The sequence below is a fragment of the Setaria viridis genome, chromosome 3 (genome assembly GCF_005286985.2).
Source record: "Setaria viridis chromosome 3, Setaria_viridis_v4.0, whole genome shotgun sequence".
Lineage (NCBI taxonomy): Eukaryota > Viridiplantae > Streptophyta > Magnoliopsida > Poales > Poaceae > Setaria > Setaria viridis.
Window position 1 is genome coordinate 35,793,314 of NC_048265.2, and position 10,249 is coordinate 35,803,562.

Genomic DNA, 10,249 nt, shown 5'->3' on the forward strand with positions numbered 1-10,249 from the left:
CTTGTGTATGATCAAGTGCAGGGTTGAACACCGAAGGGCAACGCTGATTTCTACTAAAGACTTACTCGAGGACGAGCAAGGTTTAAGCATGGGGGTATTATTGTCGCTCGTGAATGATATCATTTTACCCCTATTTATCTTCAATAATGACATGAATTTAATACCTAAACCATTGATCATACCAAATAATCGGGCCACTTTCACATGTGCAATATATTTTGGAGGATATTCTATTTTCACAAGAAATTGGACTTTAATGGAGCATAATTGGATAAAGCCCTAAACAAACAACGATCCAGAGAAAGACGAAAGCCAATGGGCCTAGAAAGGGTCTAGGCCGATCGGCCTATGGAGCCCAGGCCGATCGTCCTAGGGTCCTTAGGGCCCCATTCATGCTCATTCTTGGTGAACAATCCTCCACTATGCCTTAGGAGCTAAGTTTCTAAAGATATGGCAAGATGATCTCAGGATCAACATGATTCAAGTAGAGATTTGGAAAGTTACCAATGATTATTCTTATCCCTAAGCTATTGACGTGCCAGGCCTAGATGCAAGTGAAAAGAAGACTTCAGAGCACCTAAGATTACTTGGTGATGAAGGGGGCACGAGAAGCCACAAGAAAGGGCCAGGCCGATCAGCCTGGACCCACCTAGGTTGATTGGCTTGGGGCATTCCTTGCCCCCCTCGCCTTCCCATTTGAGCCACGGGTCCTCCATACTATAAATACCCCCATGCAGATTGATTCGACACATTTGACTAGAAGCAATAGAGAAGCAGAAAGAGCTTGAGGGACATCACTTCGGAGAGCCGAGGGCCATGTAGTTGTCTAGGGAATAGCGTAGCTAAGCCCTAGCCTATGTGGGAATCCTACGAGAAAGATCCACGTCAGAGTTCTGGAGCTAAGATCATTAGATACAGGTAGGATCCCGGTGGAGATCTGGTGATGTATAATCATTCATGCTGAAGTAATAGATGTGTTCTTATTCTTAGCAATCTAAGTGCCTCCTTCTATGGTTTTATGCTCTTTTGGGTTCCCTTGCTTTTCAATCTATGATTGATGATAGATTGCGTAGGATGTTTATGTGATCATGGTGACTAGATTTGCATGCCTGATCTACCAATGAGTATGACATGTTCTTATGATCAATGCCTTAGACTACCTATGCTGATAGAGGGGATTGTGACATGTTCTTCCTTGTGTAAGGTGGGGAGTTTTGGGAGCCAGACCGGAGGTGTAGATTTAAAAATGCTTTTGCTAAGATCATATTGATGTTGCTTTGCTAACTTGCTCAAAATTACAACATATACATAGTCTACGTTGCTCTAGATTGGTTACCTTTGCTCTATCTGTTATCTGTCTATACATGCTAGATTAGATCTAAATCACTCATCAACAAAAGGCTCATACTAACAATGCTAGTTGAAGCAGATCTTGTGTTATAAGTTCCATGGATTGATAAACCTTGGGGAAATACTCTAAGGGAAGAGCTACAACTGATCCGTGCGCTTGCGGTTCACAACTTGGCATACTAACCGCCACCAACACCATTGTATTCTGGGAAGAATGAAGGAAACAAAATAAACAGATATGGAGATGAATTGGCTCTACTATGCATTAGTGGAAAAGCAAATTATGGATCCTTCATATATGATGATAAATAGATGGCTAGCTGTTGGGTACGGATGCTACCTCAGAATGATAGCATCATATTTGAAGCCAGATATTGAGCAACTTCCTGATGGACTGTTGAAGGGAGGAAGCATTGATGACAGAACCATGAAGAATGCACATTTGATTGGAGGAGATGAAGAAAAGTAATATATAGTCAGTGTGACAAATGTCAAGTTACCAGATGCAAGATTAAAATTATTTTTGAGAAACAAGACCACAACTGGCGTGAAGAGGGAATTAATATTCCCGCAAGGAAGAACAAAAGAGGAGAGCGCATCACTGAAGCACCATCCTTGCAAGCTCATCAAGTTGAGGAAGAAGAAGAACATCTTCCTCCTCCTAGCTCTGATTATTGGAGGATTGAGTTCCAGTACGCACCAAGCTATGAAGCACCCTCAGAAGGATGGCAACAGCAGGAGTGGCATGATGCGCTAGCACAAGCCTAGGCAGGAGACCCCTATGCACAGCAAGGATATCCGTAGCTGGCATATCAGACACCACCATATGCATATCATGGGTATATGCCGCCAGAGGATGCCACCAATAACATTGGGATCTCAATTCAACCATCTACCACAGCCTGACAGAGGCGCACCTACCATTGGCACATACATGCAAAGGAACTTGTAAGATACATATGGTATTAGAGAGAGCGCGGATAGAATTGAAGACAACAACATGAGCATCATGTATCAGTTTGGGCTGCTCGGAATTTGCCCTCCAGAGTAGTACCAAGGCGGTGGGCAGGAGTACTATGAGTAGGGATTTTATGAGCAGCAACAACAGGGGGAGGCACTCCAGGATGAAGAAGACAAGGATTAGAGACCGATGGACACAAATAAAATACGTGCACATGTGGTTTGATTTTCCTTTTCTTTTGTTTATTTATTTCGGCATGTGTGAGTATGGTGTACACGTAGCAGTTTTCTGTTTGATTTATTTTCAGCACTTGTGTTTGTCTTTATTTCACCATGATCAGCCTAAATAAAATTTGCATTAGCTAACCTTGCTGATCTATGATTAATTGTGATAGTATAATTCTTGTCATGCTGAAAACTGAAGATCGTTGCCGCACTGTTTAATTTTTGTACTTGGTTACTGCACGGTTGAACTATGCTTTCTAACATGATCTAAAAATAACTTAAATGCTAGGTTAACCTTTTTTGGATTTTATGATAATTTGAGACCCAAATATATTTATTTGTATCTCTTTTAAATGAATCAAAGGTTCTTTATTTTAGTTATCATTACACTGACCTTGTCAATAATACTTCTTGCAATTGCTCAACCTATCCAAAGCCAAATATTTGTATCATAATGAATCATAGATTGCAAGATTTATTTTCAAGTGAATTGATTTAGAATTTATTTCTATGGTATGAGACTTAGAAGCTGGTTATTCCTTTGTGTAACCATTTCTTGCTAGCCTTTTTGTCCATGCATTATGAATTTCTATAATGAAAATATCACAAAATTCGTTGGGCATCCACCCTAAACCGAAAATATTATTTTTGAGATTACTTCCTTGACCACAACCCAATATGAGTATGGAAATTTTTCGATAAAGATTTAGAAGATCTATTGGTACTTTTCAATACAAACAAGACTTGGAGGCATCTACCAGTAAGCAGAACAAAAGTTGAAGGAAACAGAGGCAAAAAGGGGTTTGGCCAATCGGCCTAGACACCCTTAGGCCGATCGGCCTAGGTGGTTTTCCCCTCTGGAAGCTCTGAATTTTAGCATGGAAGACCCTCTAGAAGAATAAAATAATTTTCTACAGAAGACCAAAGGTTTCTATATTTACATCAATAATTTATCTTATTCCATCTTTCATGTTCGATGACGAGCATCGTTCAAGCATGGAGGAGAGTCATCGCATTATCTTTGAGTACTGTTGAGTAAGTATTATGTTGGACAAAGTTATGTGGAGAAAAAAGAAAAAAATGATGAGAAAAAAAGGAAAAAGAAAAGAAGAAAGGAATAATAAGAAAAAATAGAAAAAGAAAAAAGAATAAAAGTGCTTCTTAGTTCTTTGAGCTTCATAAATACTTCTACTACCCTCAAGATTGATCCATACTCATTTTCCAACCATGTGCAATCCAACAGCGAGAACTTCATTTGTGTCATGTAATCACCCTTTGCCCTTGCACATGTCCACTATAGAAAAAGTGTGCGTTCCATTTTCTCCCTCTCCATAAAGCAATAGTTTTCCATGGCCTATTTAACAAGTCTCAGTAAATCCATCAGAAGTCTTTCTTATTTTGATAATATCCTGATCATAATATTTTTGCTAGGACTAACCTTCCCAAGCTCCAGACAAGCCTTACACTGCCACAAAGATGTGGGTGTAGCAGCCCGGAGCGGTCTTGAACGGTCCAACCATATCCAGCCCCTAGCATGCGAAGGGCCACAATGGTGGGATGGTGCGCAGGGCTTGGGTTGGTAGTTGTTGCTGCTTGGAGAAGAACTGACACCCTTTGTACCTTTGGACGAGCTCCTTTGCATCGGCTACCGGTGTTGGCTAATAGAAACCATAGTGGAACGCCTTGCCGACCAAAGTGCCTAAGGCAACGTGATTCCCGCATGTGCCCGAGTGGATGTCGTGGAGGAGGTCGATGCCCTCGTTGCGCAAGATGCACTTCATCAAGATGCCTGTAGATGCGGCCTTTCTGTAGAGCTCCTTGCCGATGACGACATAGTTTACACTGCGCCGAGCTAGTTTTTCATGTTCTATATTGTCCTCTGGCACCATCTGGTCGGTGATTAAGGCTTTGAACGGAGCGCGCCAGTTTTCTTCTGCCTCAATCATCATGACATCAGTGGAAGCTAGGTTGGCCGGGGCCTCAGCATTGTTGTTGACCTGGTCCGGGTCCAGAACCTTGATGGATGGTTTCTGGAGATCTTGTACGAAAATGCCGGCCGGAACTTGCGCACGCTTGGAGCCGAGCTTGGACAGGACATCAACGACAACATTGTGGTCCCTGGGGACATGGTGAGTTCATCGAAGTGGGCCTCAAGTTTGTGGATTTTCGTGCAGTAAGCGTCCATGGACTCCTTGGTGCAGTCCCAGTTCTTTTTGACTTGCTCGATGATGACCTTGGAGTTGCCATATGCAATGATGCACTTGATCCTGAGGGAGACGGTGATGTGGAGGCCGTGGATGAGAGCTTCGTACTCTTCACCGTTGTTGTGGATCTAGAGCACGTACTTGAGTTGCTCGCCTTGGGAGGATATGAAGAGGACCCCCACGCCAGCTCCTTCGAGGTTGAGGGTGCTGTCAAAGTACATAGTCCAGCGTTCTGGCCTCTCTAGGGAGGGCGGCGTCTGGATCTCCATCCACTCGGCCATGAAGTCAGCTAGGATCTGCAACTTGATCGCATGACGCAGGTAGAAATTGAGGTCGAAATCGCCAAGCTCCATGGACCACTTGACAAGTCGGCCATTGACATCTCTGTTGTGGAGGATTTCACTAATGGGGTATGAGGATACCACCCGGATCTTGTGCGCCTGGAAGTAATGGCACAACTTTCTTAATGAGATCAGAATTGCGTAGAGCAATTTCTGAACCTGAGTGTAGCGGATCTTAGAGTCGCTGAGGACCTCGCTAAAGTAGTACACTGGTCATTGCACCATGTGTGCATGGTCGGGCTCTTGACGTTCCACAACTAGCACGGTGCTGACAACGTGCGTCATTGTAGAGATGTAGAGGTACAACGTTTCTTGGTCGACCAGGGCCGTCATGACAGGAGGAGTGGTGAGGAAAGCTTTGAGCTCTTCGAGTGCCTTGCTAGCCTTGTCATCCTACTCAAACTTGTCTACCTTTTTGAAGAATGGCAGACCCTTTTCTCTGAGTTTGCTGATGAAGAGGCTGAGGGCCACCATTATGCTAGTGAGCTTCATGGCGTCATTCTTGTTGGATGGTTTTGCCATGTTTCTGATTGTGTCCACCTTGATAGGGTTGGCCTTGATGCCGTGCTGGCTGACCATGAAGCCCAGGAGCTTTCCAGATGGGACACCGAAGACACACTTGCCCGGGTTGAGTTTCCAGCGATACGCCCGAAGGCTGTTGAAGGTTTCTGCGAGGTCGGCTATGGATCTCTCCTCATCTTTGGTCTTGACAACTACATCATCGATGTAGGCCTCGACATTCCTATGTAGTTGTGTCGCGAGGCAACCCTGGATTGCCTTCTAGTAGGTGGCACCAGCATTTTTGAACCCGAAGGTCATGGTGTTGTAGCAGTAGATGCCGAAGGGCCATCTTGTCTTGGTCGGCAGGAATGAAGGCGATTTGGTGATAGCCCAAGTAGCAGCCGAGGAAGCAGAGTAGGATGCTTCCAACTGTAGAGTCTACGACTTGGTCGATGCGTGGAAGAGGGAAGCGGTCCTTAGGGCAGTGCTTATTCAGGTCGGTGTAATCGATACACATTCTCCATTCACCGGTTTTCTTGTTTACAAGGACTGGATTTGCTAACTAGTCGGGATGCTTACATTCATGGATGAATCCAGCGGCTAAGAGCTTATTAAGTTCTACCCTAATGGCCTACTTGCAATCTTGGGCGAAGCGGTGAAGCTTTTGCTTGACCGGCCTTGCAGTCTGGCTCAAGTCCAAGGAGTGCTCAGCTAGCTCCCGCGGGATACCGGGCATATCAAATGGCTTCCATGCCAATATGTCTGAGTTTTCCCAAAGGAAACTAGTGAGCGCGAGTTCCTATTTGTCGGAGAGGTTGGATCCTATGAGGGCCGTCTTGGTCGGGTCTTCCAAGCCGAGGCAGATCTTCTTGACCTCGGGCTCGGGCTACAGAATCGTGGGCATCGACGCTATCTTCGGGATCGTGAGCTGGTCCTTGTCCACCTTTTGGGCCTCGGCGACCATGACGGTGTCCTTGGCCGAGTACTCCAGGGCTTCAGCGAGCTACAGCACCTCCGTATCGCACTTGTACGAAGTCTCAACATCATCATAGACAGAGAGACACCGTTTGGAGCCAGCATCTTGAGGATGAGGTAGGTGTGATACGGCATCACCATAAACCTCGCCAGCATGGGCCTGCCACGGATAGCATGGTAGGAAATCTTGAAGTTGGCCACCTCAAATGTGAGGTACTCCGTGTGGTAATTGGCTTGCGTGCCAAAGGTGACTGGCAAAGTAACTCGACCAATCGGATAGGATCCTTTGCCGAGGACGATGCCGTAGAAGGGTCTTCATAGGGCTGGAGCCACTCGAAGTTGAAGTCAATGCGCTTCAAGGTCTCGGTGAAGATGATGTTGAGGTCGCTGCCACCGTCGATCAACACCTTGGGGAGTAGAGCCTGATCTATGGTCGGGCAAACCACTAGAGGGTAGGACTCGGGATATGGAATGTGTACCTAATGATCTTCTGTAGAAAAGGTTATGGGCTGCTCTGTCCAGCCTAGATACTGGACTGGCCGCATGGAGACAAAGTGCACCTCTCGCTGGTGCAGCTTCTGCTTGCGGTTGCTGCAGAAAGCATTGGGGCCACCCATGATGATGTTGACTTGTTGTTTCGATCGCTGGAACTCCCCATTCTGATCGGCACCGGGCCGGTGGGCGTCTGGGTGTGGCTGGTCACGGCGCTCCTCTCGGTGCTGGTCTTCGCAGTCAACGCGCCGGCGGTTGTCGCGGCGGTGATCGTCGCAATCATCACGGCGGTGGTCACAGTCGTCATGGTAGCGGTCGTCATGGTAGCGGTCGTCATGGTCATTGCGGTCATTGCGATGGTGATAGTCGCGATGGTTGTCGTCCCTACGGTAGTCGTTACGGTGGGGTCGCTTGTATTCTACCAGGGCACCGAGCTCTTTTTTGAGGATTGTGTAGTCCTGAAGATTATGGCGTGCATCCTTGTGGAAGGGGCTTGGAGCATTGAGGGTATCGTCAAATTCTTCCCGGAGGAAGGTAGTCAACTGGGCGAGGTCACCTTCGGCAGTGAGGACCTCGGGGGCCCTTTTCCGAAGTCGAGACTCCAGTTGTGCTTGGTGTTCATCATGGGTTAGTTGTTTCTAGTTGTCGTTCTCATGATGCTTGCCGTCCTGGAACTGTACTGTCACCGTCTCCTCTATGTCTGCCTGGGTGTTGACAACTTCCATCATCTGCCTGATCGTCTTGGGGGCAGCCTCATACAACTTGCTGAACATTGGACGGTTCATTAGGATGGTGCGAAAGTACATGATGATGTCGTGGTCCTCGACGCTGGCTAGCCTGTTGCGGTTCTCAAAGAAGTGGTTGGCGTATTCTCGGATAGTTTTGTTCTTCCTCTAGCAGACTTGGCCAAGTTTCTCCGTGTTACTAGGTCGACTATAGGTAGCTTGGTAATTCTGGGTGAAAGCTCTAGTGAGATGACCCCAACTTTTGATGCTATTCGGAGGGAGGTTCTCCAGCCATAGGAGCGGAGTGGGACCCATCACCACCGGGAAGTAGGCAGCCATCTGGTCATAGGTGTTGTGGGCAGCTTTCACCGTGGTACTGTACGTCTTGAGCCAAATGGTGGTGTCAGAGCGACTGTCATACTTTTCATTGATGGCCAGCTATAATGAGGCAGACCACTCAACAGCCCCGGAGGCGTGGGGTGAAGGTGGCGAAACCGTTGATCGCCGTGTCGTCGTCGTCCTCGAGGTTGTGTACAACGGGTGGAGCCCTGGGGCATCTGCCATTGTCATGCCTAGGTGGAGCATAGGTGTCTTGAGGGGCACCGTACATACGGTCATAGTCAGCACGGCGGCGCATCTCATCTTCCTGGCAGCGGCAGTCCTCGTGTTCAGTCGCGATCATACTCAACGTGGTGGTGGAGCTCGGCCTCTTCTCGCTCCTAGTGACGGTTGTTGAGGTCGGGGCAGAAGTCGTGGCAGTCATGTAGGTGTGCAGTTCTTCATGGAGATCACGTTGCCGACCTTGTCTAGCACGGTCCTCGCCATCGCCTCTCCTGCTGCGGTGGCAGTTGTCGTGGTTGTTGGGTTGATAGTCGTCGTTGGTGGGTGGGTTGGTGGGCTGCTCCACCTCTTCTACACAGACTGGCTCTAGCCGACCAACCACGCGGTTGTCGTGGTCTCCTCGCTATGGCCGGATCTGCTGTGCCCGGATCGGCTCCGGCAGTGTCGGGTAGTGGTGGACTGGGAGTATGCGGACCGATTGTGGGCCCACTCCTTAATCTGGGCATTAGCGATGCGGAGACATGCCTGAATCCACTGCAGTTGCTCCGAGTCTGGAAGGTTTTCCAGGTTGGCAAAAACAGCTCCCAAGTTGGCCTGGGGTGTGGTGAAGACGTTTTGACCAGCCTGCTCGAGGTCAGCTTGTAGATTGCTGGCGCGCGCAGGGTGCCTGCGTCTAGCCCAGGCACCGTCCTGGTCGGTGTTGTTGCTGTCGTTGGAGTGCGGTGCTCGGCGCTGATCGCCTACTGCCTCCGCGTTAGCAACAGGTTGTTGCTAGGCGTTGGTTTGCTTTTGTTAGTGCCATACCGCACGGTCTTGGTTCCTAGCGTTGCGACCTCCTTTGTGAGAAGAAGTTTCGCCATCCCTGGGTGGCTCATCAGAAGAGACCACGAAAGCTTCGTGATCTAGTGTGGATGAGTTGCTCTCATCATCGCTTCTGTAGGGATTCAGCATCAGGACGATGCGGGGGACTTGGAACTTGCCACACTCCGGAAACTTGGTGGATGCGGGTGGGTCTCCAGATTGGGTCTAGTAGGACTGCACGAGGTTCGTGGAGAACATAGTAGTCGAGTTTCTTAGGCCAAAGGGGTCGAGGGAAGGACCCTACACCGACTTGGTTGAGCGTAGCGCCGCCTCAGAGAGATCTATGCACTCAGCAATAGTGTTGCTGATGCGATCTAGCCCCACAATTAGGTTAGAAGGTGTGGGTGGGCGGGTTGCAGCAAGGATGTGCGGAATTCTATCAGAGAGAGAGAGAGAGAGAGAGAGAGAGAGATCACCGACCTACTGGGCAAGCAGTGTGATGATCCTTGGGTGGAGGTTTTGCTTCGTCGAAGTAGATCCTATGGATATTGAGCTAGTGATGGAATCTGATTCGACAGAAGACGTGGTGGAGTCAGAGTTCGCCAACATGCTCCTGAAGCGGAGCTGGATTGGATTGGCGAGGTAGTCCTTCATGCTCTCGGGAAAAACAACGTCGGGGTAGGATGCCATCGAGCTCTCTAGGGAGGATCTCACAATCACCTCTACCTGGCACACCAACTATCGAATTTATAAGCCCGATAGTCCACCAAGGGGTTACCCAAGTGGTTGATTTGTAATAGGAGGTGATTGCGAAACCAAGAACTTGAAGGTGATCGGGAGAACACAAGGGACATGAGGGTTTTAGATAGGTTTGGACCTCCAGAGAGTAATACCCTATGTCCTGTATGCTTGGTGGCTTGTATTGCTTGAGAGTTGATGTGGGATACCCTCAGGGGGTGCCCTTGGCCGCCTTATATAGGCTGACGACCTAGGGTTACAAGTCGATTTGAATTTAATCCACTTGGTAGTTACATGGGAGGTGATATGAGTCTGATTACAATACGTATCCCGTAATATCCGGGTTGATTTGAATCGCCCGATCTCCTTGGCGTGT